Source organism: Piliocolobus tephrosceles, chromosome 1 (genome assembly GCF_002776525.5).
Source record: "Piliocolobus tephrosceles isolate RC106 chromosome 1, ASM277652v3, whole genome shotgun sequence".
NCBI lineage: Eukaryota > Metazoa > Chordata > Mammalia > Primates > Cercopithecidae > Piliocolobus > Piliocolobus tephrosceles.
This window is the reverse complement of record NC_045434.1, coordinates 124,636,263-124,663,193: the sequence shown is the minus strand read 5'-3', so window position 1 is coordinate 124,663,193 and position 26,931 is coordinate 124,636,263.

Genomic DNA, 26,931 nt, shown 5'->3' with positions numbered 1-26,931 from the left:
GCCTGAACCAAGCAACTTACATCTTTATGATCCATATTTGCCTTCAACTCAGTGTTTTCTCCAGCCTGGTCTTTCCTGTGTACACTTTCTCAGTCAAAGCCCCCAAGTCCTAACTTTATGTCATTCCATGTTGAATGTCACAAAGGAACTTTCCCAAGTATACTCTTTGTTTTGAAAATATATTACCTAACTCCTAAGTCAGAAAGTTTTATTTGACTATATAGCTTCTGAGGTTTTTCTGCCCAATTGCCCTCCAGAATGTGTAGGTTGAATTAGGTCAAGCTCACTGAGGAAGCCAATTACCAATTTCTTTCCTATGGAGAAGTGAATTGTGCCATGAGAAGGTCTCATATCTCATAAAACTCCCTGTGATGGTGTAAAATGCATCATTGGAGTTTCCAAATGCATTTCTCTGCTTTGCTACCAGAATTGAAGCATCAGAGAATATTAACAGCAACTTGGAGCCCCAAAGTCACTGCTCAGCCCATTTTCCAGATGAAGACACCAAAACATAAAAAGTCTCGTAGTTCTTCAGTTACCAAAAAGGAGAAGAGCCTTAACTACTGACCTCTAGTGTTGTACCTTTTGTATCTCAGAATAAAGCACAATATTCAATACATTATTTGTGAATACAAGTTTAAAGGCAGTGTCTATTCATAAAACAACTGACCTAGTTAATCTAGGCAATCAAGTTAATTAAACAATTAATTCCTTGGCAGGTGAAAGGAGGGCAAGTTGCTAACAAGCAAAGGACTGCTAAATTGGCTGTTTGGCCAATTGTTTGATGAAATCATTCTCAAGTCAGTCCAATGGTCATTTCAATAGCCTTCTAGATACAAGACAGATCAGGGGGTGATCTGTCTCCACTGCTGTGCTGAATGAATGGGCAGGGGTGGGCTGTCCAATTTAATAGAATGAGATGGTTTGCATTCTTTGGGATTTACAGGATGCATAATTGTGGCTAGTCATTAATTTTATCTTATTCAAATGGAGGTTAGTTCTTGATGAGCCATCACACCTTTCTTTCCCTTGCAACAGTGATTTATTTCCTCCATTCATTTTTCCTTCAGTGACACTTTTATCTCCTAATTTTTTTTTAACTTTAAGTTCCAGGATACATGTGCAGAACATGCAGGTTTGTTACATAGGTATATGTGTGCCATGGCAGTTTGCTGCACCTATTGACCTGTCCTCTAAGTTCCCTCTCCTCACCCCCTACCCCCTAACAGGCCTTGTTCCCCACCCTGTGTCCACGCGTTCTCATTGTTCAACTCCTACTTATGAGTGAGAACATGCAGTATTTGGTTTTCTGCATGTGTTAGTTTGCTGAGGATGATGGCTTCCAGTTTCATCCATGTCCCTTCATAGGACATGACCTCATTCCTTTTTATGGATGTGTAGTAGTTAATGGTGTATATGTACCACATTTTCTTTATCCAGTCTATGATTAATGGGCATTTGGGTTGGTTCCATGACTTTGCTATTGTAAATTGTGCTGCAGTAAATACATGTGTGCATGTGTCTTTACAGTAGAATGATTTAAATTCTTTTGGGTATATACTCGGTAATGGGATTGCTGGGTCAAATGGTATTTCCGGTTCTAGATCCTTGAGGAATCACCATACTGTCTTCCACAATGGTTGGACTAATTTACATTCCCACCAAGAGTGTAAGAGCTTTCCTATTTCTCCACAGCCTCACCAGTACCCATTGTTTCTCCACTTTTTAATAACTGCCTTTCTGACTGGAGGGAGATGGTATCCCATTTTGGTTTGCATTTCTCTAATGATCGGTGAAAGTGATGCATTTTCACAAGGCCTAACTATATTAGTCCATTTTCATGCTGCTGATAAAGACATACCTAAGACTGGGCAATTTACAAAAGAAATAGGTTTAATGGACTTACATTTCCACATGGCTGGGGAGGTTTCACAATCATGGCGGAAGGCAAGGGGGAGCAAGTCACATCTTACAAGGATGGCAGCAGGGCAAAGAGCTTGTGCAGAGAAACTCCCATTTTTAAAACCATCAGATCTCATGAGACTCATCCAATATCATGAGAACAGCAGAGGAAAGACCCACCCCATAATTCAATCACCTCATACCAGATTCATCCTATGACACATGGGAGTTGTGGGAGTTATAATTCAAGATGAGATTTGAGTGGGGACACAGCCAAACCATATTACCAACAAACGATGGGCAACCAACTCAAGCAAAAAGTTAAATACAACTGTTCAAAGGCCCTTCTCCAGAAATTAAGCAGATGTTTAAGTGACAGCCAGAATGACAGGTGAAATCAACAAAAGGTGATTTTAATTTTTTCCATTTCTCTTTGCTTCTAGAATCATGCATTTTTCCTAATGAACTGAGAGAGGTGAAGCTGCCTCTCTGATAGTAAGTTTTACAACACTCCGAAACACAAGATGGATTTGACTCCCATTTCTGATTTCATCCTGACATTCCTTTTCTTTTACAGCCCTGTTTTTTTTCTCATCAGTCTCTGAGAGTTAGGAAGTGTTTCAAAGGCTATGGCATCCATTCCATATATCTTAGTTGTCCCCAAATGGGCTCTGCAGAATTATCTTCACTAATGTAGAGCCAGCAGTGAGCTCTGTGACAACTACTTATGTACCACATTTCTGGGTGCCTAACTACTCATATCACATGAAAGCCCTAGGTGGTCCACATGATGGCACATAAACAAGACTACTACCTGAACATCACCAGCTCAGAGGCACCTCTTGCTCATTTGGGAATCCCAGTTCCCCTCCCCCTGCCAACTTGATTCTCTAATTATGTGTGCAGGCCCACCCTGGGATACAGACATGTAGGATTTAGTGTTTCAAATTCTTTGCAAGGTATTTCCCTAGCCTTGGCTGTGTCCTGAGGAGGAAGACTGCTCAGTTCAGCAATAGTCTTGTAGTTTGGTAGCCTTTAGGGGGCTTGAGCTGCACAATAATGGGGGTGGAGTGGGGCTGGAGACTCACTAGTGGAGAAAGAAAAGGCCTTCTCCCCAAATCTCTGTTGTGCTTTGTCACCTGGGTTCCAGAGTAACTTAATTTCGGCCCTGTGATGGTTAATATTGAGTGTCAACTTGATTGGATTGAAGGATGCAAAGTGTTGTTCCTGGGTATGTCTGTGAGGGTATTGCCAAAGAAGATTAACATTTGAGTCGGTGGACTGGGAGAAGCAGACCCACCTTCAATCTGAGTGGGCATCATCTAATCAGCTGCTGGGAGGCTAGAATAAAGCAGGCAGGAGAAGATGGAAGAGCAGACTTGCTGAGTCTTCTGGCCTTCATCTTTCTCCGGTGCTGGATGCTTCCTGCCCTCGAACATCAGACTCCGATTTACTTGGCTTTTGGACTCTTAGACTTACACCAGTGATTTATCAGGGGCTCTCGGGCCTTTGGTCACAGAAGGCTGCACTGTCAGCTTCCCTACCTTTGAGGTTTTGGGACTCAGACTGATCCACCATTGGCTTCCTTGCTCCGCAGCTTGCAAGACGGCCTATCATGGGACTTTACCTTGTGATAGTGTGAGTCAATTCTCCATAATAAACTCCCTTTCATATATACATCTAACCTACTAGTCAGAGACCCTCTAGAGAACCCCGACTAATACAGGCCCAGAATTGCATAACATCATCTATGAATAAAGCTCTTTTTGTCCTAAAGTCTCCCTCTCTTTGTGTTCCAGACTGATGTCCACCAGACTAGTGGTGAGAAGAGAATGAGTGGCAGACCCAAAGGCTACCATGCCACCACTTCTGCTTTCTCTTTTTCTATCCCAATACCCTTCAAATATACAATAACCACAGCCACACTGCCATCCCCCCAAATGCCTCTTTGAGTAAAAATTCAAGCCTCCTTGAACATTAACTCATGGAAGTGTATATACATGTGTTGGGGTAGGATGGAGAGGCAGATGGATGGAAACATTCTTACCTTGAAGTGCATAAGCTCCGTAAGAGAAAGGAAGAAAATGAAATGTTGGAGACAGCTGGTTAGGCCCTTCCTATAAGGGTGTTCAGCTCTCTCCATCCAATGGACCAGGCTGTTTCCCAGGTTGTCAGAGGGTAGATCTTTTTCCTCATTGGCCAGTCCACAGTGTGGCTGACTGCAATGTCTGCTTCATTGACTTCCAGAACAAATACGCTGATGAACGTTTTCAGCAGCTCTTTGTTGAAACATTCATGTAATTGCTCTCTAACCACAGAGTCAGGAGATGAGGGCAGTGAAATTGTGGTGCTTCTTCACTGCACATAGGCCTTCAGGATACTCCAAGTGTACATCTTGTTGTTCACTAATTCGTCCCATTCTCTGTACCCATCCTTTTAAAGCCCTTCTCCATCTGTGTTCCCAGCATCATTCCTATCCCCATCCATTTTCCTCCAGTAGGCCTTGAAATTCAACATCCTGGCCGGAATAATGGAGCCATAGTATCCCTGATGTGTCCAGCAAATTCTAAAACGTTGGGTCTCAGGTCTCTCCTGCCTATCATGGCTTTTTCCTTCTCTCCAGTCTTTCCCAGCCCACATAATAACTTTCATGTAGAGCCTGCTGGTTCTGCTGAAAGCACTTCCCCCTCCCCTCACTGCCTGCCTTCCTTACCCTTCTCAGATGCTTTCCTTTGTAAGACACCATGCCTAATCTTTGTGGCAGGTTTATATTTCTCTTTCTCAACATACTTTTTTTGTTTTGTTTTGTTTTTTTTAAGACAGTCTTGCTCTGTTGCTCAGACTAGAGTGCAGTGGCGGGATGTTGGCTCACTACAGCCTCTGCCTCCAGGGTTTAAGCGATTCTACTGCCTCAGCCTAATGTAGCTGGGATTACAGGTGTGCACCACCATGCCCAGCTAATTTTTGTCTTTTTAGTGCAGATAGGGTTTTACCATGTTGGCAAGGCTGGTCTCAAACTCCTGACCTCAAGTGATCCTCCTGACTTGGCCTCCCAAAGTGCTGGGATTACAGGTGTGAGCCCAGCCTCAACATACCTTTCACCCTGGTATATTGTTTTGTTTTTGAGAATGTTCCTGGCCTTGTTTGTTAAAGACACACTTGATCCCTTCCTGCCTGGATTATATTCTGAAGTTCTAAATTTCCTTAGATTAATTCACATAAATTGCACCAACTCCAAATTTCTTTTTTCTAGTTCCCAAATTTCTTTCTGACACAGGACTGTGGGTGGAGGAGGGAGGAGGACTCACAGGTCAGTTTTCACCAGATAGCAGTAGAGGCAGTGCTACCAAAGGAGGGTGGGGTGGGATCTGTGACTTGAGAATGCATGTGAAGTTTAACACACGTTCTTTCGTCTTACAAAAAAAATTACTGAAGACACTAAACCTTAGTCTTAGGTTGAGTCCCTCAGAAGTAGCCCCTGAGACAAAGATCGGAGCATAACTCATTCATTTGGAAGGTGGTCTCAGGAAACACTAACAGGGGAATGAGGAAGTGAGTCTGGAAGAGGATGAAAGGAAGCCACGAAGTGTGCAGGGCTCCCTATCCTCCCAAACCCTGGGAGACTGAGGAAATTACCACAGACGTGTCACCCAAGGGCTGGGAAACGTGGCCATTTTTCTCCTCCTCTATTATTGAGCACTGCTCCAGGAGGGATTAACTCCCCCAGCGTTTCTGGCAGACCCCGCCCTCTGTCAGAAACCAGACCTTGGGGCAGAGCCCTACGTACTTGAGGTTAGGCGCCAATAGTTTATATTAGGACAGTCACAGCCCCAGCGGAGGGAAATGGGCAGGACACTCGCTTCCCCATGTGCTGTGCCCCTATTCAAAGACATGAATAGAAACGCACTTTTATACTTTACTGGTCAGTGACCCAGAAAGGCAGAGAACCCTCCTTCCCTTTGATCAGAAACTACTCCACGCAGCTTGCTGGTGTGATTTTCAAAATGAAAGTGCTTCCCACACCCCCTCCACAGAGAAGGGTCCAGCGAGGAGGGAGGAAGGCTGCTGGAGTTTTGCATCACCTAGTCACTGGTCTTGATAACTCCTAAGAAAGTGGTTAGTGTCCGATTAATGAAAATAAATATTTATTAAATGGAAGAATAAATAAAGAAATTGGGATTGAAGCCAAGAACACCTGATCCCAAGAGCTGTGTTCTTTTCATTTAATTCAGTCTTTACTTTGTTAGGGAGTCCCTGAGCTAGGGAGACTGGCAACAGTAGCTGCCACCAGTGGTGGCAACGAAGTCTCCCTCATTGGGAATTTGCAGCCTTGGCTGATAATGGCTTTTGTGTCTCTATGACTGGGACCTGTGAATTGACCTGCTAACCTCACCAGAATGCAAAAAACTCTACTCTATTAAGGGCTGTTGAAAAATCAGCCAAAATGTCAACACACTTAATAACAGATCTATTAATAATTCAAATGTTTTAGTAACAATATAAGCATTTCCTCACATTATATCAGAAAATTTGACAATGTTTGCCGATATTTATAATTGTGATAGCTTTATTTTTCAGAAATAGTATGATTATTAAGCACAAATGCATTTGTTTCTGCACTGAATAGCCTGGCTTGATGAAAATCTTCCAAAGTCAATAGCTCTTATTTAAATAGATAAAATTTGTCTAGAAAACTTCTGAATTCATTCCAAGAAAAGGGAAGCTATGTTTAGCATAGAGCTAGTGGTACTTATGTGTTTTTGTTTCTTATAATTCTTTCGTAATTGGTTATGGATGGTAGCATTCTATTCGGGATGCATTCTATTCCGCTGGCTGTAATAGGTAAGAGAGTTTCCATGGTGCAAATTTGCATACATGTTATGTAGTTCACATGCATGCACATTTACACACTTACTACATTTGTTTATTCAACAACTACTTATTTGTTTATTAATGCTTTTGTCATTAAATGTGCAAACTTATTTGAGGGCCACAATAAGATAACTGCTCTGTTAAAAAGGATAATACAGTCTTTGTCTCAAGAAAGACCTAATTCCTGAGCTGCTTAACATTGAGTAAGTGAGTTAAACCCTTCAACTCTCAGTTTCTACATCTGTCAGATTGTGATAGATAATCCTTACTGCACGATTGATGAAGGTTAAATTAGATAATACCTGTCGGTAAGTTAATACTTAATTCTACGAATGACTCTATAAGGTTGATATTACTATGCATATTTTTTATAGAGAAGGCAATCAAGATTCTCCCAAATATCAGTCCTCCAATGTACACAGAATGGCACCTAGGTAGCTAACACACTGAGGGTACATTCTGATTTTGCCCTTAGTGTGTTATTTAGTGGGTTACTGAGTGAGATCTGACATCTCCCTTTAAAGTTTTCAGGGTTATATAGAAGTAGCAAGAAGATTCCTCTTATCTCAGGTGACACTATAATTGTTCTTATCAGGGAAGAGACATAGAATCTCTTTTTTATCAATTAGATACTCATTAAGGTTAGCAAACTTTTATTGATCAGTGAAGGGGTGTGTGGCTGGTTAAAGGGATAGTAGCAGCTTAACTGTTAACTGCGAAGCAGGGGACGCCTAACCACTTCTCTGAAAGTCTTTTTATATATTTCTGCTGGGTTTTATTAAACATCCAGCAGCAAGGCCTAAGAAGGTTGTTTAAATATTTGAAAGAGGATTGATTGTGTGTTTTGACATAGTTGTGCTTTTACAGGAGTAGCAATGATAGTATGGATTGGTTGTCGGTTTGATGTACTTCTTGCATGAGTGGTGTTGACAAAGTCAGAATATTCCTGAAAGTACATATTTGGCTTCACCAGCATCATTTTGTAATATTGGGGTAAATATTTTTCTTTGTGTGTGGGAACACATTTTTAAAATCACAAAGGAAGGCAGTGAGCCTACATGATTTTTGTATACAAATATTTATCTTATAGACAACTTTTCAGGAACATTTAGTGCATAAAGCCAAGTAGATCTATATATTGATCAGGCTGGCTGGTTTCCAGGGTAGGAGAACTTGATTCATCTCCCATAAATTCACTATTCTCTTTACACTTTCAGGATTTTCACTGGCAGCATTTCTCCCAAGGCTACAAGGCCTTTGCCACCTACTTGGGCATGGGCAAAGAAGAAGAAAAAAAAAAATAAAGGAAGAAGGAGGCATGTATAGAATATTTACAAAGCAAAAAAAGTTTACCTTTGATATCTTTTTTATAAGAAACCTAGAAGAAATAATCGTCATATATTTTTCTTTGATTTTTGACCTGCTTTTGGCAAAAGAAAGAGGATAAGGCAGTGATGAGGTGGGTTTGGAGCTTGTCCCACCTGCCCTCTCCTCTACCCTTTACTTGTCATCAATGTGGCCTGAAGGAGTTCTTTCCAGTTCTGAGTGTAGGCTCATCCCCTCAAAACTGGGTACAATTATATGCCACGTGGGGTTGTTGTAAAGATTTAAAAAAAGTACTTCGCAAACAGTAAGTAATTAATACTTTTTGGCTATTTTTAACTTTTAACAAGAGTATGATCACCTCTGGGAAGGCAGAATGTCTACTAGTTAGAATATAGTATTAGAAGTGGGCAAGTTGCTAAATTTTGTTTTAACCTTACTATTGACTTACCGTATACTTGGCATTAATAATGCAGCTGTTTAAGTTACATAGAAAATTTGATGTTGCAATTTGGTGATGATAACAGGTCCTAAAGTGTTTTCAGAAAGGGATTTGGAGGTAATGAGGGGGGTAACAGGTCACTCAGAGCCTTGTTGACCATTGTAGGATGTTAGCTTTGACTTTTACCACTTCAAGGCTGTAGGAAGAGGTGTAAAATGATCTGAATTAATTTTTTAATGGACTGTTCTGGTTGCTGTGTTAATAGTAACCTGTTACTGGAGGCGGGAAGGGAAAAATAAGGGAGAAACAGAGAGACCTTTCAGGCAGAAAGTGCAGTAAGTAACACAGGTGAGAGCTGACGATGGCTTGGATCAGGATGGTTGCAGTGGAACGTTTTAGAAGTAATCATATTCTTGATATATATTCAAAGTAGAGACAATAGCATTGCAGATGGACTTGCTGTAGGGTGCAAGAGAAAGAAAGGAGTCAAAAGTCACTTCAAAGTTTTTAGCCTATGCCACTGGAAGAATCCGGTTGCCCTCAGTAGGGATGGGAACTGAAGTAGAGTAGATTCAGGGTGGAAGATCAGGTGTTCATTTGGTACCTCCTATATTTTAAAATGTTCATTTAATTCGAGGTAGAGATGTCAAGTAGGCAGTCAGAGATGTGAAACTGCAGTTTGAAAACAAGTTCAGGCTGGAGATATAAATGTGGAAATAGCTTGCATAGAGATGGCATTTGAAGCTACAGACCAGATGAGATCACCAAGAAATATGTGTGGCAGGGAAGACAGCACCAAGGGCTGAGCCCTGGAAGAGTTTACTTTCATTAAATGATGTCTCCTGAAGATTAAAGGAAAAGCAGCATTATTCAAAAGAGCCCATTTCTACATTTGGTCACTTTCTTGACTTGTAATTGCAAAAGGTATAAGTCCTCCTGCTTTTGCCAGGGTTCTGCTGAAAGAGAGTCTGTAATGGGACTCAGAACACAATACCCCAAAGTATGGCATTTTGATATGCTGAGTACTTTAAACTTAAGGACATTAGAAGGCCTTATGAGCAGGTCACTGTGACCTTCTCTTGCCCTTCTGTCTCCTGCCCCTCCTTCTCCCCCAAAACGGAGTTATAGAATCCAGAATTCTTTTTCCCCATTGCAGGTCATAGAAATTAGGATTCCTCTCCCTCAAAGCAAACCATAATGTCTACAAAGGTTACTCTCTCCCTCCTCCCTCGAAGATCTTTTTTTTTTTTTTTGAGATGGAGTCTCACTCTGTCGCCCGGGTTGGAGTGCAGTGGCCGGATCTCAGCCCTCGAAGATCTTTATTCCAGAGGCATCCTGCCCCACACCTGAGAGGAAGGAATGGTATGCAAGGAGGTCAAGGAGAATCTGAACAGACAGGTCTTGCTGGATTTTCCTTCTCAGTCTATTAGCACTAGATCATACCTTTTTGTGCAACCACATCTCTACATAGCTGCTCATTCTTCATTGAATCTAAGCATAAGAATTGACAGCTTTCCCTTCAGAAATAAGATCTAAAAGCCCTATCTTCATTTCTGAAACTCTAAAATATCCTATGTGACATAAAACTTTGATTAACTACATCTGTTATGCTTTTCTCTTGTTAACTTGCTTTTTGCTACGGGAGTTTTGGCTATGACCCTTACGATGGGAGAGGAAAAGTATTAAACCTTTTGGCCCTTACAACAGTAAACAACAGATATAATTTAATCTCTTTCAATGTCTCTTAACTGTCTTGGACTTGTTATATCTGGAATATATAAAGAACCATAACAATTTGATAATGATAAAACCAACTCTCAAGTAAAAGATGGGCCAAAGATTTGAACTGAAACTTTTCCAAAGAAGGTATAAAGATGGCAAATGAGCACACTAAAAGATGCACATCATTAGTCTTTATGGAAATGCAAATAAAAATCACAATGAGACATCATCAACTAAAATAGTTAAAAAGTAAACATGCCCCTCCCCTGCCAAGAAAAGCCAGCAAAATCTGATAGTACCCAATGCCATGGTGGATGAAGAACAACCAGGACTCATATATTGTTGGTTAGGAATGACAAAAGGCACAGCCATTTACACAGGCAGTTTTTTTTTTTTTTTTTTTTTTTTTGTAAAGTTAAATACATACCATATGTGTTTAGCTTTATAGAGTTAAACAGCAATCCATATTTACCCAAAGTGGGGGTAGAAACATGGTCATACAAAAACTTGTACACACTCGTTAATAGTGACTTTATTCATATTTGCCAAAAACTGGAAACTACTCAATTATCCTTCAACTGGTGAATGGTTAAACTGTGATACATCCTTACAATGGAAGACTATTTAACAAGAAATAGAACAAATTACAAATACACACGGCAATGTAGATGAACTCAAATGCATTATGGTAAGTGAAAAAAATCAGACTTAAACAGCTATATAGTGTCTAACTGCATAAGGATAATCTATAAAGACAGAGATGTGGCTGTTGAGGACTGAGGTTGTGGAGAAGGGTTGATTACAAAGGTCACAAGTGAATATTTGCAGGAAAGGGAATCGTTCTACACATTGATTGCAGTAGTTATATTATTGCATACCTTTGTCAAAACTCATGGAATGATACACCAAAAAGGGTGAATTTTACTATATATAAATTATATCTTGGCCAGGTGCGGTGGCTCACACTTGTAATCCCAGCACTTTGTGAGGCCAAGGCAGGCAGATCACCTGAGTTCAGGAGTTTGAGACCAGCCTGGTCAACATGGTAAAACCTCGTCTTTACTAAAAATACAAAAAAAAAATTAGCCCAGCGTGGTGCCCTGTGCCTATAGTCCCAGCTACTTGGGAGGCTGAGGCAGGAGAATCTCTTGAAGCCAGGAGGTGGAGGTTGCAGTGAGCTGAGATCACGCCACTGCACTCCAGCCTGGGAGACAGAGCCAGACTCCGTCTCAAAAAAAATAAAAAAATTATATCTCCATACAACTGATTTTTAAAATATCAGTAGCTTTTTTAAATAAAACAATAAACTGCTACAAAAATATAATAAAACATCAGGACAAACAAAAAGCCACATGGCTTTTAGTGCTGAACTTTTTGAGTTAACTACGTCAGAAAGTCAAGAGAAAGCGAGTTACCATGCTGAAGTCTTTCCCAAAGGATGGGCAAGAGGTGGAGAGTTATTGTCCTCTTTCATTTGCAGCATCCAGGAACACTTTGAACAAAGCCAGTGATGCACTTGCTGTGGACCTGTTGGATAGCACATTCGCCTCAGTGAAAGATGACCCCGCCTAATGTACTATAAAGTGTCAGCATACAACAAGCTTGTTGTATTTTTAGATCCCAGACTCAGAGACTCCGTGTATGGTATTTTCACACGGGGTGAGGTTGACCCAAAACACCACAGGCAGATTCTCTGGAGTAAAAGATTTTTAACTACATGTCAGCAATGATTAGTTACAAAGGGAAAGAGAACTTGCCCCACTTGACACTAAATGACAGAACAATTTGACAAAAGCTAAAAACAGGAAAAAAATCAGTCCTTAAGACAAGAGGCTGATCCCCAGTAGTGTTAGGGACAAGTCTTTTGATTACATCTTTTGTCCCACGAACAATAAATCCCTACCCTCAAAAGGCTTTCTAGGCTGGTCTCCTAGATTTTGGCCCGGTGACCTCCAAAGTATAATTTGCAGAGTTAAAGGAATCTGACCTGCATTTAATATTTAGTTCCTATATATCTCCACAAAGTGTATTCTGGAGAGGGAGCCATAGAATTTCATTATGGCTACTACAAATCAGGTACATCCCTTGTAAGTTGGATTCCTAGGTATTTTATTCTCTTTGAAGCAATTGTGAATGGAAGTTCATTCCTGATTTGGCTCTCTGCTTGTCTGTTACTGCTGTATAAGAATGCTTGTGATTTTTGCACATTAATTTTGTATCCTGAGACTTTGCTGAAGTTGCTTATCAGCTTAAGAAGATTTTGGGCTGAGACGATGGGGTTTTCTAAATACACAATCATGTCATCTGCAAACAGGGACAATTTGACTTCCTCTTTTCCTAACTGAATACCCTTGATTTCTTTCTCTTGCCTGATTGCCCTAGCCAGAACTTCCAACACTATGTTGAATAGGAGTGGTGAGAGAGGGCATCCCTGTCTTGTGCCAGTTTTCAAAGGGAATTTTTCCAGTTTTTGCCCATTCAGTATGATATTAGCTGTGGGTTTGTCATAAATAGCTCTTATTATTTTGAGGTGCGTTCCATCAATACCAAATTTGTTGAGCGTTTTTAGCATGAAGGGCTGTTGAATTTTGTCAAAAGCCTTTTCTGCATCTATTGAGATAATCATGTGGTTCTTGTCTTTGGTTCTGTTTATATGCTGGATTACGTTTATTGATTTGCGAATGTTGAACCAGCCTTGCATCCCAGGGATGAAGCCCACTTGATCATGGTGGATAAGCTTTTTGATGTGCTGCTGAATCCGGTTTGCCAGAATTTTATTGAGGATTTTTGCATCGATGTTCATCAGGGATATTGGTCTAAAATTCTCTTTTTTTGTTGTGTCTCTGCCAGGCTTTGGTATCAGGATGATGCTGGCCTCATAAAATGAGTTAGGGAGGATTCCCTCTTTTTCTATTGATTGGAATAGTTTCAGAAGGAATGGTACCAGCTCCTCCTTGTACCTCTGGTAGAATTCAGCTGTGAATCCATCCGGTCCTGGGCTTTCTTTGGTGGGTAGGCTATTAATTGTTGCCTCAATTTCAGAGGCTGCTATTGGTCTATTCAGGGATTCAACTTCTTCCTGGTTTAGTCTTGGAAGAGTGTAAGTGTCCAGGAAATTATCCATTTCTTCTAGATTTTCTAGTTGATTTGCGTAGAGTTGTTTATAGTATTCTCTGATGGTAGTTTGTATTTCTGTGGGGTCGGTGGTGATATCCCCTTTATCATTTTTTATTGCGTCTATTTGATTCCTCTCTCTTTTCTTCTTTATTAGCCTTGCTAGCGGTCTGTCAATTTTGTTGATCTTTTCAAAAAACCAACTCCTGGATTCATTGATTTTTTGGAGGGTTTTTTGTGTCTCTATCTCCTTCAGTTCTGCTCTGATACTGGGTATATACCCAAAGGATTATAAATTATGCTACTACAAAGACACATGCACACGTATGTTTATTGCGGCACTATTCACAATAGCAAAGACTTGGAATCAACCCAAATGTCCATCAGTGACAGACTGGATTAAGAAAATGTGGCACATATACACCATGGAATACTATGCAGCCATAAAAAAGGATGAGTTTGCGTCCTTTGTAGGGACATGGATGCAGCTGGAAACCAGCATTCTTAGCAAACTATCACAAGAAGAGAAAACCAAACACCACATGTTCTCACTCATAGGTGGGAACTGAACAATGAGCTCAATTGGACTCGGGAAGGGGAACATCACACACTGGGGCCTGTCATGGGGAGGGGGGAGGGGGGAGGGATTGCTTTGGGGAGTTATACCTGATATAAATGATGAATTGATGGGTGCTGACGAGTTGATGGGTGCAGCACACCAACATGGCACATGTATACATATGTAACAAACCTGCACGTTATGCACATGTACCCTAGAACTTAAAGTATAATAAAAAATAAATAAATAAATAAATAAATAAATAAATAAATAAATAAATAAATAAAAAATCAGGTACAGCACAGACAACAGGTTCTATAGTTTTTTAAAGACCTGGGTAACCAGTTAAAGCCACGATTACTGAAGATGCTCTTTAAAACCTCTTGACTTAGTCTTCTAGCCTGGTTGTTATTAATAATTGTGATGCTGACTTTCTGTGAAAGCTCAATCACAATATTTAGTGATAGTGTGCAGAGGACAGCAGACAGGCCCCTGTCATCAGGGCTGGCATTGGGGTGGGAAGAAGAAGGACTTAAGAATAAAATGATAATCCTCATAATGATAGTAATTCAAAGTAGCATATGCCAAATTACAAATATGTGATAGGAAGAGCAAACACAGTAAAGAAGCAGCACATCATAAACAGAGGTTTGAGAATCAAACGGCTCTGCCCTTGAGTCCAGGTTCCATTCCTTTTTAGCTGAAACACTGGACAACTCACATAACCTCTCTAAGCCTTTGTCTCTTTATCTGTAAAAAACAGATACATAAATTTCACTGCTTAAACCTGTAAGAACTAAAGGGGATCATGCCTGTAAATGTTTAAGGACAGTGCCTGGCATGGAAAGCACTCAGGAAGTGTTAACTCTTGGTGGTAGAAGAAGCAGTAATAGGATTTGAAATAAGCGGTGGTTTCTGCAGTGGTACATGGTGTGTACTTCCGGGGAGGTCTTAGGTGGAGCTATACATTTGGGAGTACAAATAGTACTTAAAATGATGGGCTGGAGGGAGATTAATCAAAGAGAGAAAGTAGATGAAAAGGAGGATAAGGTCTCGTCTGCAGCCCTTCAGCATTCCAAAGTTCAGCATTTTGGAACTGGAATTTTTTCCTCCTTTTTCCTTTTCATTCATTTTAGAATATACTTCTACAACATTTTACGAATTCCCCACAAATATCACAGCCGTGGAATTAGAGCTCTCTACCTAAATCCTGACAGGCTTCTCCACTCACTTTCATTTCTGTCACTGTTAGTGGAACGTGAAAAAATAAGTTTCATAAACTTCCTTTGGCTTATGTCATTTTAGTCCAGGTCTCCATTGTCAGGTTAAAGGTTGAAGCAATTATCTGGATAATTCAGGCAGAACTTACCAGGCCTTTGGGACCCCTTTCTCTTTCTGCTACTTTTGCCTGAGTAACCAGGGAATCACTTCAATCCTTTTTCTGCTCATGTAACTCTGGTCTGACTATGTCTTTACCCACTGGACCTTGTCACTGAAATAATATTTATTGGAATAAATATTATTGGAATAAATATCATATTGGAAGCAAATACCAATGAGGGAAGGCACGCTCATTGCAAATGTGGGTGCATTTAATTTCCATATGGACTATGCTGTGAGCCAGTGCAAAAGGCAGATCTAAAGCATAAGGGATAAATGAAGGCAGACAATCAGGAACGGAGTCCTCGTCAGAATAAAAGGAAATCAAGCTCACAAAAGGTAAAGGAGATGACTTTTCTTGACAAGAGCTTGTATTATCGTTTATTGTTATTTATGGCTCTTTGGGAGAATAGCTAGAATACTAAAATAAAGAACATTTTGACCCATGTCACAAAACAGCATGTGAATTTATAGCCTCCTCGTTAGAGATATTTTTCTAATCAAGAGGCAGCACATCGCCCTCATGAAAAAGGATGTGGCAGGGAGGAGGGCAGAAAAGAGATTTTTGATGGAAAAGTCTGGAAAATGTTACTTGTTTAATGCTTGGGTTGGGATAAATAACAGCAGAGTAAATGAAAATCGCACCAGCAAAGGATACCCTCCCATTTGTGTGACTGAACATAAGTCCATGAAACTTACGGTGGTGCCCAAATAAAGAGAAGCCACCAGCTCTAACTCAGCATTGACCGTGCCTGTCAGATCTTATCTTAATGAGCTACAGATCCTAGGACAGGAGAGGAACAAAACGAAGCTGTGTGATAAGGTACACAGTGCCGTAATTGGATCAAGCTGAGGCAGCAGTGGTCCTCAACAGCAGCTGTGGGTACAAATGAAAGGGCTGTCACTCGCAAATAATTTGCTACGTTTCAGTTTTCACTTTTGTCCATGGAGTTGTATGTCAGAAGAAAAGTCTAAGAGCATAGCTTTCCCTTTTGCATTTGCCTGCCAGAATATTTCTCTCTATCTACACTTCAGCAAATTTAACAACATGACAAATCTCGAGATGTTTGAAATCCTTTATTTACATGAATCCAATATACTTCCTCAGATCTTACAACCTCACTCTGCATCCGGTAAATTCCCTGTGTTGCTAGTGCAGTGTTGCAATTTGCATTGCATTTTCCACAATTTACCAGTGTTCCCAAGAAATACTTGGTAAATACTGATCCTGGGCACTGTGAAATGAGCCCTTCAGAGTCAACTGAGGTTTTGTTACAAATGAACAAGCATTTAGCCTCCCATGATCCACAGCAATTTTATGACAATTCCATGGACATTGTTTTAGTAATCCAATGTTGCATAATAAACTACCCCCAAATTCAGTGGCTTAAAACAACAATTGATTATTTCTCATCATTCTGTAATCTGGATTGGGTTTAGTGATACTGTTCTTCTGCACTCTGTGGTGTCTGCTGGGGTTGGGACCTGTAAGATGGCTTCTTTACTCACACGTCTGGCACTTCAGCTGTGATGCTGGGAACAGGGGGTGGCTGGGCAAGCATTCCTCTCCACATGCCCTCTTCATGTGGAGAGCATGGTCTTAGAGAGTTCTGATGTGTTACATGGTGGTGGCTTACAGGAAGGAGGAGGCAGAAGCTTCCAGTACTCTTAAGGCCAGAGCTTGTCCCAGTATATCACTTCTGACATATTGTACTGATTCAAGCAAGTGATGGGGCCAGCCCCGATTCAAGGGAGGGGAGATTGGTAGCGGTAGGGATAGATCCCCACCGTTAAGGGGATGAATGAGCAGTGTGTGTGTACAGGGAAGGAAAGAACTGATGGTGGCCATTTTTAGAGGCCTCATAGATGCCTCTTGGACTGCTCGGTGGGGACTGAGGAGGACTGGAATTGGATTTGTTGCTTGTAACTGGTTTGTTTCTTGTTTTGAGCATATTATCTCAGAGGTATGAGGAACTCCAGACATTTAAACAGGGATTCTCAAACAATTTTGTGGTAATCCACACTGGAAGTTTTATGAAACAATGTTGACTCTTAATCTGTCGTTGAATTCTGAAGTCCTTTATTCTGTTTTGTTTTAAAGAAAGTTTGTCTTGACCCATGACATTGATTTCATTACCTACCAATGGCATAACATTGTGATTTGAAAAATACCAGTCTAATCCTATCTACTCATTTTACAGATGAGGTGGCTAAGGATTAATGAGGTTGGGTGACTTTTTAGAGGCAGAACTAGTATGCAGGTCTCCTGACTCAGAGGTGATTAAATACTCTGTTTTCCATACTGCATTTATAAATACAGAGTAAGCAGTCATCTAATGTGAGTTACTAATTTTGTTTAATCTATACTTACTCATTATGGTCTTCACAAAAGTATAAATGAGGGATTGTTTTTTTTTAATGTATTTTTTTCTTATTCCCCTACAACTTTACTGTGCTTAATACAATTTTTCAAACATGAGCATTAACTCACAGCATTTCTGAGCAAATGTATAATGTATAACCTATTCTCTGCCCTCAGACTGTTTTTTTTTTTTTTTTTTTTCCTTTTTGAGGTGGGGAGTGTGGTTTGCCTACTTCACAACCCCAGGAGATATAAAAGAAATAAAAACCGCCAATATCATCATATTTAATATTATGGTCAATTTTCTGACTTTCATATAATGAAAAATTGGAGTAGCTTTCTAAGGAAGATGGTGGAAAGGTCCACAGGAGATTTTGAGGAGCAGGACTGTCTTCCAGGAAAAGTTTTAGTGTATTTCTGCCTGGAGTCATAGATTGACTGGAGGACTTACAAATCCAAATGTTACTCATTTTGGTTTAGTGGTGTTATGGGGCTTCATTAACTGATGGTTCCATTAGATTTCCAACAATAAAACTGCTTTGTAGGTAAACGAAACTACCTTTAAACTTGGGGCTGCAATTGATAGTGAAGAATTGGATGGATGTTACTTTGGTTCTTACTGCAGTTTGATGGTCTAGTATAGCACTATTCAATAGAAATATAATATGAGCCACACACGGCATTTCTAAACATTCTAGAAGACTCATTTTAAAAAGTAGAAAGAAATAAGTGGAAGTAATTTTTTTAAGGTTGTATTTTGAAGTAAGTTTAGACATTAAAAAGTTGCAAAAATAGTATGGTGTTCTAGTATATCTTTCACCCAGCTTCTTTTAATGTTAGCATTTTGCATAATCACGGCAAAGTTAACAACACTAAGAAATCATCATAGATCCAATATTCTTAACTAAATTACAGACTTTATTTGGACTAGTGAAATAATTAACTCAATAGAGCCAAAATATTATCATTTCAACATGTGATCAATACAAAAAATTATTAAGATACTTTACATACCCTGTCTTGCACCAAACATTTAAAATCTGGTGTGTGTTTTACTCTCACAGCACATCTCAGTTTAGTCAGCCACATTTCAAGCCCTCAATCACCACATGTGGTTGGTGGCTACTGTATAGGACAGTACAGTCCTACTGTCACAACTCAGAGAAGAGTAGTCATCAACAATCTACTTATTATGCATGTGAATTATCTGTAGGGAACCTAAGCACATGCAATACTGATGGGGCCTGAGAGCCAGGCAGAGTGGAATTCCAGCTCTGCAGTTTATCATTGGTTGTGTGACCTGACACGTAACTCAAATTTTCTGGACCTCCTTTTCTTCATCTGTCAAAAGAAAAAAAAAAAATAGGAAATAGAAAATAAAGAAGATAGCACCAACTCATGGGGTAATCAGATGGACTGAATGAGATACCACATGTTAAATGCGAACACAGCACCTTACCTGGAGTCGGTACACATCAAACGTTAGCTTCTAGTGGTCATCTATGTCACTAACAATGGATCAATTTATGTGCACTTTCTTTGGGTTAAGTGATATGAACAGACCAATTTGGGCTCTGGTTAATATTTTAGAAAGGCTCAACAGATGCTTATTGCCAGACACTGGGCTGAGTGCTAGGAGTATAAAGATGAATAAAAAGCACTGCAGGAGTTTACTATTTAGTAAAAGACAGATAGCATTTAAATAAGAATTCTGCATTTTCTGTGTATATGTGTTTGTGTTTGTGTATTTGTGATGGGGTGGAGGATGGAAATTGTTGTGGCAATTTAATTAATTTTTAAAATTATAAAACAAATATACCTTTAAGAGTTATGAAAACAGTTTAAAAAATTAAATATTGGTGGGACACAGTGGTTCACATCTGTAATCCCAGCACTTTGGGAAGCCGTGGTTGAGGATCACAACGTCAAGAGATCAAGATCATCCTGGCCAATGTGGTGAAATCCCGTCTTTACTAAAAATACAAAAATTAGCTGGGCATGGTGGCACATGTGTGTAGTCCCAGCTACTTGGGAGGCTGAGGCAGGAGAATCGCTCGAACTCCGGAGGCGGAGGTTGCAATGAGCTGAGATCACGCCACTGCCCTCCAACCTGGTGACAGAGTAAGAGTCTGTCTCAGTAAATAAATAAATAAATAATATCAGTAATCCTGTCATCTTCACAATTGGCTTTTTCTGTCTTTTAAGATATTTATTTTAGAGTTTTTTCATTTGATTAACATTGTGTGTTTGTAATCATACTGTAGGTATAGTCACTTAACTTCTATATTGCTAGATATTTGCTGCAGAATCTGAAAGACTATTTGTAAAGAGACAGTTACCTAAGGCATTTTTAAATAAATGATTCAAGCTGCATTCATTAGCAGGAATAAAATTTATTTATTTCTTATTACAGAAGGAGGTGGTGAACTCATGGAGGTGGTTAGATGTGTTTAAGAAAGCTATCAGTGATAATGATAAGGAGAGCTAATTTTTCCTGAGCACAAGTATTGTACAAACCCAGCAGTATGACTCCAGAACCCTGTCTTGTCTAATAACCTATACTGTCTTCAAAATAACTTGTGTGTTTGTTTTAATCTAAGTGTAACATATGTTGATTTATTAAAGTCTGGATATATACAGAGAACTAGAAAATCACAATAATGGCTACCAAATGTGTAATTGTCTTTGGGAAGTTACACAATGGACTATGCACTTTCCTTCCTCCCTCCCTCCCGCCCTCCCTTCCTTCCTTCTGCATTTTCTTTGTATTATGTGATCAACAATTTTAACTAAATTGTCTTTTTCTGTTATAGATACAATTTGAGGGATGAAATATCTTGAACTTTCATAACGAGAACGAAAATCTCATTGATGTATTTTTTTTTTTTTTTTGAGATGGAGTCTCGCTCTGTCTTCCAGGCTGGAGTGCAGTGGCACCATCTCAGCTCACTGCAAACTCTGCCTCCCAGATTCACACCATTCTCCTGCCTCAGCCTCCCAAGTAGCTGGGACTACAGGTGCTCACCACCACGCCTGGCTAAGTTTTTGTATTTTTTAGTAGAGACGGGGTTTCACCACATTAGCCAGGATGGTCTTGATCTCCTGACCTCGTAATCCACCTGCCTCGGCCTCCCAAAGTGCTGGGATTACAGGCGTGAGCCACCACACCCGGCCTCACAGATGTATTTTTAAATATTCTATTCATTGTGTAGTGGTCACAAGACACACAGATCTAGGTCTGAATTCTGGCTCTTATATTTGCTAAATATATTCCTTTTAGGCAGCTTATCTTTTTTGAGACTCAGTTTCCTTATTTGTGAAATAAGAACAATGCCTTTCTTCCAGGGTAGTTTTGAGGTTTAAAAAAGATAATGTATGTAAATCTTGTACTATTACAAAATACACTTCACACACATTGACCACAGAAAGTGTTCAATAAATGGTTGCATAACAGTCAGTCAAAGATACCACAGTTAACTAAATGTGATCTTTATCTCACAGCAGTCATTTTGAAATCCAGGCTTTTTTTTTTTTTTTTTTTAAGATAAAACTGCTTTGTTTTGCCTCCATTCTCTCATTTCTCATTTATCTTTTCAAGAATCAAATATAGAGGATTTTAAGCAGGATGTTTCTTTTATTACTTAAAGAGGACTGCTCTTCTAACTCTAACAGTGAGGCCATGAGGCTTGCTGCCCTGGCATGGAAGGAGAACATGAGGAAATGGAAATGGAAAGCCAGAAGTTGGTCCCTTCTGTTCCAGGAGGATGTGGGGAAGAGGCAGACAGAGAAAGAGTGGTGAGATCCATCTGCCCCTTGGTTTGGTCGGCATCTCATTGGCACACGGGAACTTTAAATCATCCACATAATTTTGGGATTCTGAGAATGTAAGTGCTAGTGGTGTGGTATGTGGGGCGTGGAGTGCAGGCTCTTACAACAATTCCAATCTTTGCTATAGCCCAAATTGGTTTAGGAGTGATAGTGCTGTGGCTCTGAGGAATAAGCTTGAGTGACCACTCCTGGCTCTCCTTGGCCTGTGGGAGGCTTGGAGGAATTGGCCTGGTGAGGAACTACAGAGGCCACAGGATCCCAAGATGGGAATCAAGGAAATGAATTTAAATGGTTGGGATTATGGACTTTAGCAATAAACACCAGAATCTCACTTTCAGCAAAATGTGGGATAGAAACATTATACCTCTACAGCACAAGCTCACCACACCATTTGTAGCAGAAAACACTGGGTGAATTTATAGACTCTGCTTCCCCAGTGCCAGCATTAGGTCACATTAGCTACATTCTTCCACATGACAACATTTTGACAAGTAGCAGGGAAAGGATAAGATTGTTCAAAATCCTGAAAAGACACTGTTAGATCAGAAGAGGCTGCGCTATCTAAAGAGAATAAGTAAACTATTGGATCCGACTAAGTTTATCAGATTGGGTTAAAATTTATTTTTTCCCCTATCAACTGGAGGTGTGAGTGTATATATTTGCATAGTTAAAAAGGATGGGAAGTTCCTTTTAATGAGATGGGTAAGATTCTGAGAGCCCTTTTGGTGACAGGGAGATCAAAGTTTCCATTTCGAACATACTAAATTTGAGATGCCTGTTAGGTATCTAAATGGAGAGAATGGGTAGGATTTTAGGTATGTTAGCCTGATATTCAGAAAAGAAGGCTGTGGTGAAGATAAAGATGGAGTTACAGCAAATAGATGGTGCTTTTGTGCCAGGTCATAGGTGGCCCTTGGCAAGTTAAGTGTTTGAAGAACATATACCTCCCATTTGTTTCTTTTGGAAACCACTGCATGAATAGCTGGGGCTGGGAGGGTGGAAGCTTAACTTGTCCCTTCATCTACATCATAATCCTAACGAAAATGGAAAAGTGGCCATGGACTGCACTGGCGTGGAGGGTGTATAATGCTGCTGAGTATGAAATTCTTAGACATATGCAGGGTTGTCCGTACAGAGGGGACTAAGGCAGGCCTGCCGACACTCCCATGTACTTCATGAAAGGAGTAGTGAGGACGCTATTTGCACGTCATCCAGGTTGATATTTTTAAAGGAAAGTCCCATTCTTTCGTCACTTCATGGTTTAACATGAATGCGTGAGAAGGGATGACATTAAAGGTCCCTTTGCCTCTGACTGAACACTAACAAAAGCCACTTACCTTCTACTGTTTCTTCCCAATAGCTTATGATCCGGGCCTGAATATCCTTCCATCTGTCTATTGGGGTTTTCATCATCCTTGTGCCATATTCATGCTTTATGATGTGGCGACATTTAAGGCATGTAACTCTCATTTCCTTCCTTCCATTTGTACTATCCATGTTTACCTCTACTTCACATATCCATCTTCTCTAAGTGTGTTCAGATATGATGGTGTGAATACGTGCTCTATTTCACGTCACTGGAGAGGGATGCTGTCTTTCCAAGTAGATGGACTCGAACCAATCTTCTCGCCATCACTGGCATAATATACAACTCCCACTCGGTTGAGGTGTCAACAAGTCCAGTGTCATACTTGACTTGTTTTGAGTTGCTGATTCTGTGGAGTCTATCTTCTTCTTGAAACAAATGAAGTCTCCTTTTCTGAGTATCCCAAACAAAGTATAAGACAAAGGCTAATAATTACCATGGTATTAATAACATTAATTATAATATTGATAGATAACACTTGTTAAATATTTTCTTACATACTGGGTTACTGGGTTCATTTTTTCACAAGCGCTATCTTAGACACAGGTGAGGTAGGGTATGGGAGGCCATGTACACAGTGGTTAGGACCCAGGATCTGAAGCCAAACTGTGTGGGTTGAGATTTTGGCAGTATCACTTACAAGTGTGTGATCGGGACCCTCTTTTGCCTTGATGTTTTAATATGGAATAATAATAGTGAGGAAAACAAGAATACCTACTGCACAGAGTTGTTTCATGGACTACATTTGGAAACACAGCCAAAAAAAAAAAAAATCAGAAAAAACACTTGGCACATAGGAATCCATAAATATCAGCTTTATAAGTATCAGAATGACATGTCCTCCTGTCAAAAATAAGAAAAATAAATATAAGCGATCCTAAACTGTACCATGATAGGTGGAATATTCAGACTTAAAGCCAGGTTTGTGTAAGGTGATATATCATCCAGTAATCTAGGGGCCAAGAGGCCCCCCTAAGATACTTCTGATACTTGTATATAACTAATGAACGTTGCATTCTAATGTGAGCTAGTGGTAAGCATGTCACATGCTGTATCACATGAGTACCTGTTATATCACCTTCAAGACAAGAACACAGTACTTCCATTTTACTGGACTTTCTCACCAGTTCGGATAACTCTGATCCATATGCAAACTAAAACAACAAAAATTACAAAAACAGCAGTTGTGTGGATATACCTGGCTACTACCACATCAGTTCTTGGCCTATATATGTAAAAGCATTTTCTAAACTTTAAAGCTCTTACGATTATTATCCCAGGATGCCTAATGTGTGGGTACCAATACCTAGGAATATTTGTGCCATCTGGATAGAAATATAAAGGCCCTGAAAGTTGATGCTATAACTCTCAACGCATTTTTTCCCTCTATTTTTTTTTTTTTTGTTTGTTTCTAATGTTGACAACCACCCACATGGTATTCACTGGTTCTCAGTGCAGCCCACAGAAACGCCAGCTGGCTGCATGCCAGTGTCAGGGGGATGAGATTGTTGAGAGCTTCCTCATAGCAAAACCCTGTCAATGACAAGCATTGTTTCTGAATCTGAAATATTTTTCTTTTTCTGTCCCTTTGGTTTCTCTTCCCACTGGGGAATGGGACTCAGAATGGGTAACTAATTATATCATGGTAGCTGAGATGCCTAACAACACCAGTTCTCATATTTATGCAGCATCACTCACTTGGCTGTACCAGCTAATGTGTGGAGATTGGGTGAAGCTGTCAGCATCCACGTGCGGCGTCGCCGGCAGCTCTGGTGTGCCTTCTTGTAGTTCCATGCTTGCTTTTAAAAATATGATTTGTTTTCTCCAGGCCTGTCCAATGCACCACATTTAGAGAGAAACACGATGAAAACACAATTATAACAATCTTTTTCTTACATGAATAGAAATACCAAATTTTCCTGTTTGAGAACAAATGATCACCAAAATTCAATTACAAGCATTTGTAAACCAAAGATCCTTCTTCTATCCTGATAACAACTTCTCAAGTAGCATCACAGGTTCACTCTAAGGAATATTCTTTATTTGGAATCTGGTCTTGTGCACATTGGATTGCTGATTAGAGCAATAAATGAAGGAAGCTTGGAGAGCTTCACAGTACTTCCTAGACTGTATAAAAACACATTACCTTTTACTCAACAAGCATAATACTTTAAAAATTGATCCTCACTGGCTTAAGGACTTTTGTTGGCCTCTGAAATCTCTCATGCAAAATCTAAAGGATTCAGACCATATGTATTATGCACATAATGAAAATTGGCGAGCCTTCAACAAGTGTATGATTTGTGCATACCATTTTAATAACTTTATATGTTACTATGCTTATATTAGTCTGCCAGGAATGAGATCAGTTCACCAACTCAAGGTTTCTTTAGATCATGATGGAGCTAGGATTCATAGGCTTATCATTCAAGATACTCCTGTTTTACATTAGGTACTGTGACAGTTCAGAATATTGTGTTATCTCTTATGGAGGACAATCTCCTACCAAGGCTCCTAGAGACTGCCAAACTGGATTTCAAGTAGCTCTAGATTTGAGTATAACAATAGAAGAGAAAGATTGATTGATGATCCTCTTCTGCCGTAAACATGAGGTTTCCTTGTGTCTGCAACTTCTGACCAAGTGATGTCCAGTAATTATGTACAATGCAGCTATGGTTTGGAATATTTCAGTTGTCCTTCTATGTATGTGCATATTGTGCATTTCTTTGGTAGAACAATAGATGAATTAGGGTTTACTGAGCACTATGACTAAGCATGTTCTAAGGGCTTTACATGTGTTAGTCCATTTAATCATCACACAGTCCTATGAAGTGACATTACTATTTTTCTAATTTTTAGACAAGGACACTAAAACACAGCAAAGTTAAGTGATTTTCCTAGGGTCACACAGTTGGTAAGTGGTGGGAGGAAAACAGACCCAGGCACTCCTATTCCAGGCATAGTGCTTTTAACCTCTCTGTGCCCATAGACTTTGAGAGACAGCTTTTTTTTTTTTTTTTTTTGTAGAAGTAGCAGTAAGGGAATTTTTCAATATTAGGTGAATCCAGAAGAGAAGCAAGGACCCTCTGATTTCTGATGCATAAACTTCCTGGTTTGTTAGGTTTCTTTGCCTGATTAGTAACAGCTTGCAGGATTCCTTAATTTGGGGAAAATTCTAAGTCTACTATAGCTACACAATTTCTCCTTAGCAAAAAAATTATTCTGAATGGGTAACATACTGAGAGCACATGAAGGAACTGCAAATTGTAAATGGTATGAGCATAAAGATTTCCTCAACACGTGGCTGTGGTAGGATAGGCATTTCCAAAATGGGTACCTCCACAGTTCCAAGCTTTCCCTAAGAAAGAAATAGGGTTCCACCCAAAAGGAATGTAATGCTCCCAATAGTCAAAGTATCTGGTCATGTATCTAGAATAAGGAGCACTACTGTGCCCTCCTGAGGAAGTGTGAGCATCACATTTTCAAGCTACATACAAAGTTATAAGACATTTTCTTTAAATGCACTGCATGGTGCATTTGATTAAGGACTGGACTTTCAAGGGATTCCTTTGAGTAGAATGTTTTGATTCACTCCTATCAGGCCTAGCCCTGCCTCATAAATAATGGAACAAGTCTTCCATGCCCCTGAATTCTGAGCTGTGGCAAGCATTTGAGGAAATACTGAGTCACTGAGATTCTCAAGAGTCCTAATGAAATGAGTGATTTGTTTTTCTAAGACCACCAGAGTGGGCACAAAAGAACCAGCGAGTAGGCAAGGCTAAAAGCAAAACTGCAAATTTATTCTTTGGTCATCTAGCTTCAGGGACCGGAGCTGGGTGGGTGGGGGGTGGAGTTTCTAATACAGTCCCGTCAAGAGTTGGGGCTGAGAAAGCCCGCCCCGGGCGCATCTGCTGGGAGCGACTTTTCTAGGAATGGAAGGGCAATAGGCGGGGCACGGGCATGTCGGGGGAGGGGGGGGGCTCCGCAGGTGCCACCAGGTAAATCTTGGTCTCCTCAGATTGACATCACCTGGTGCATGCCTGATTAATCTGCACCTTCCC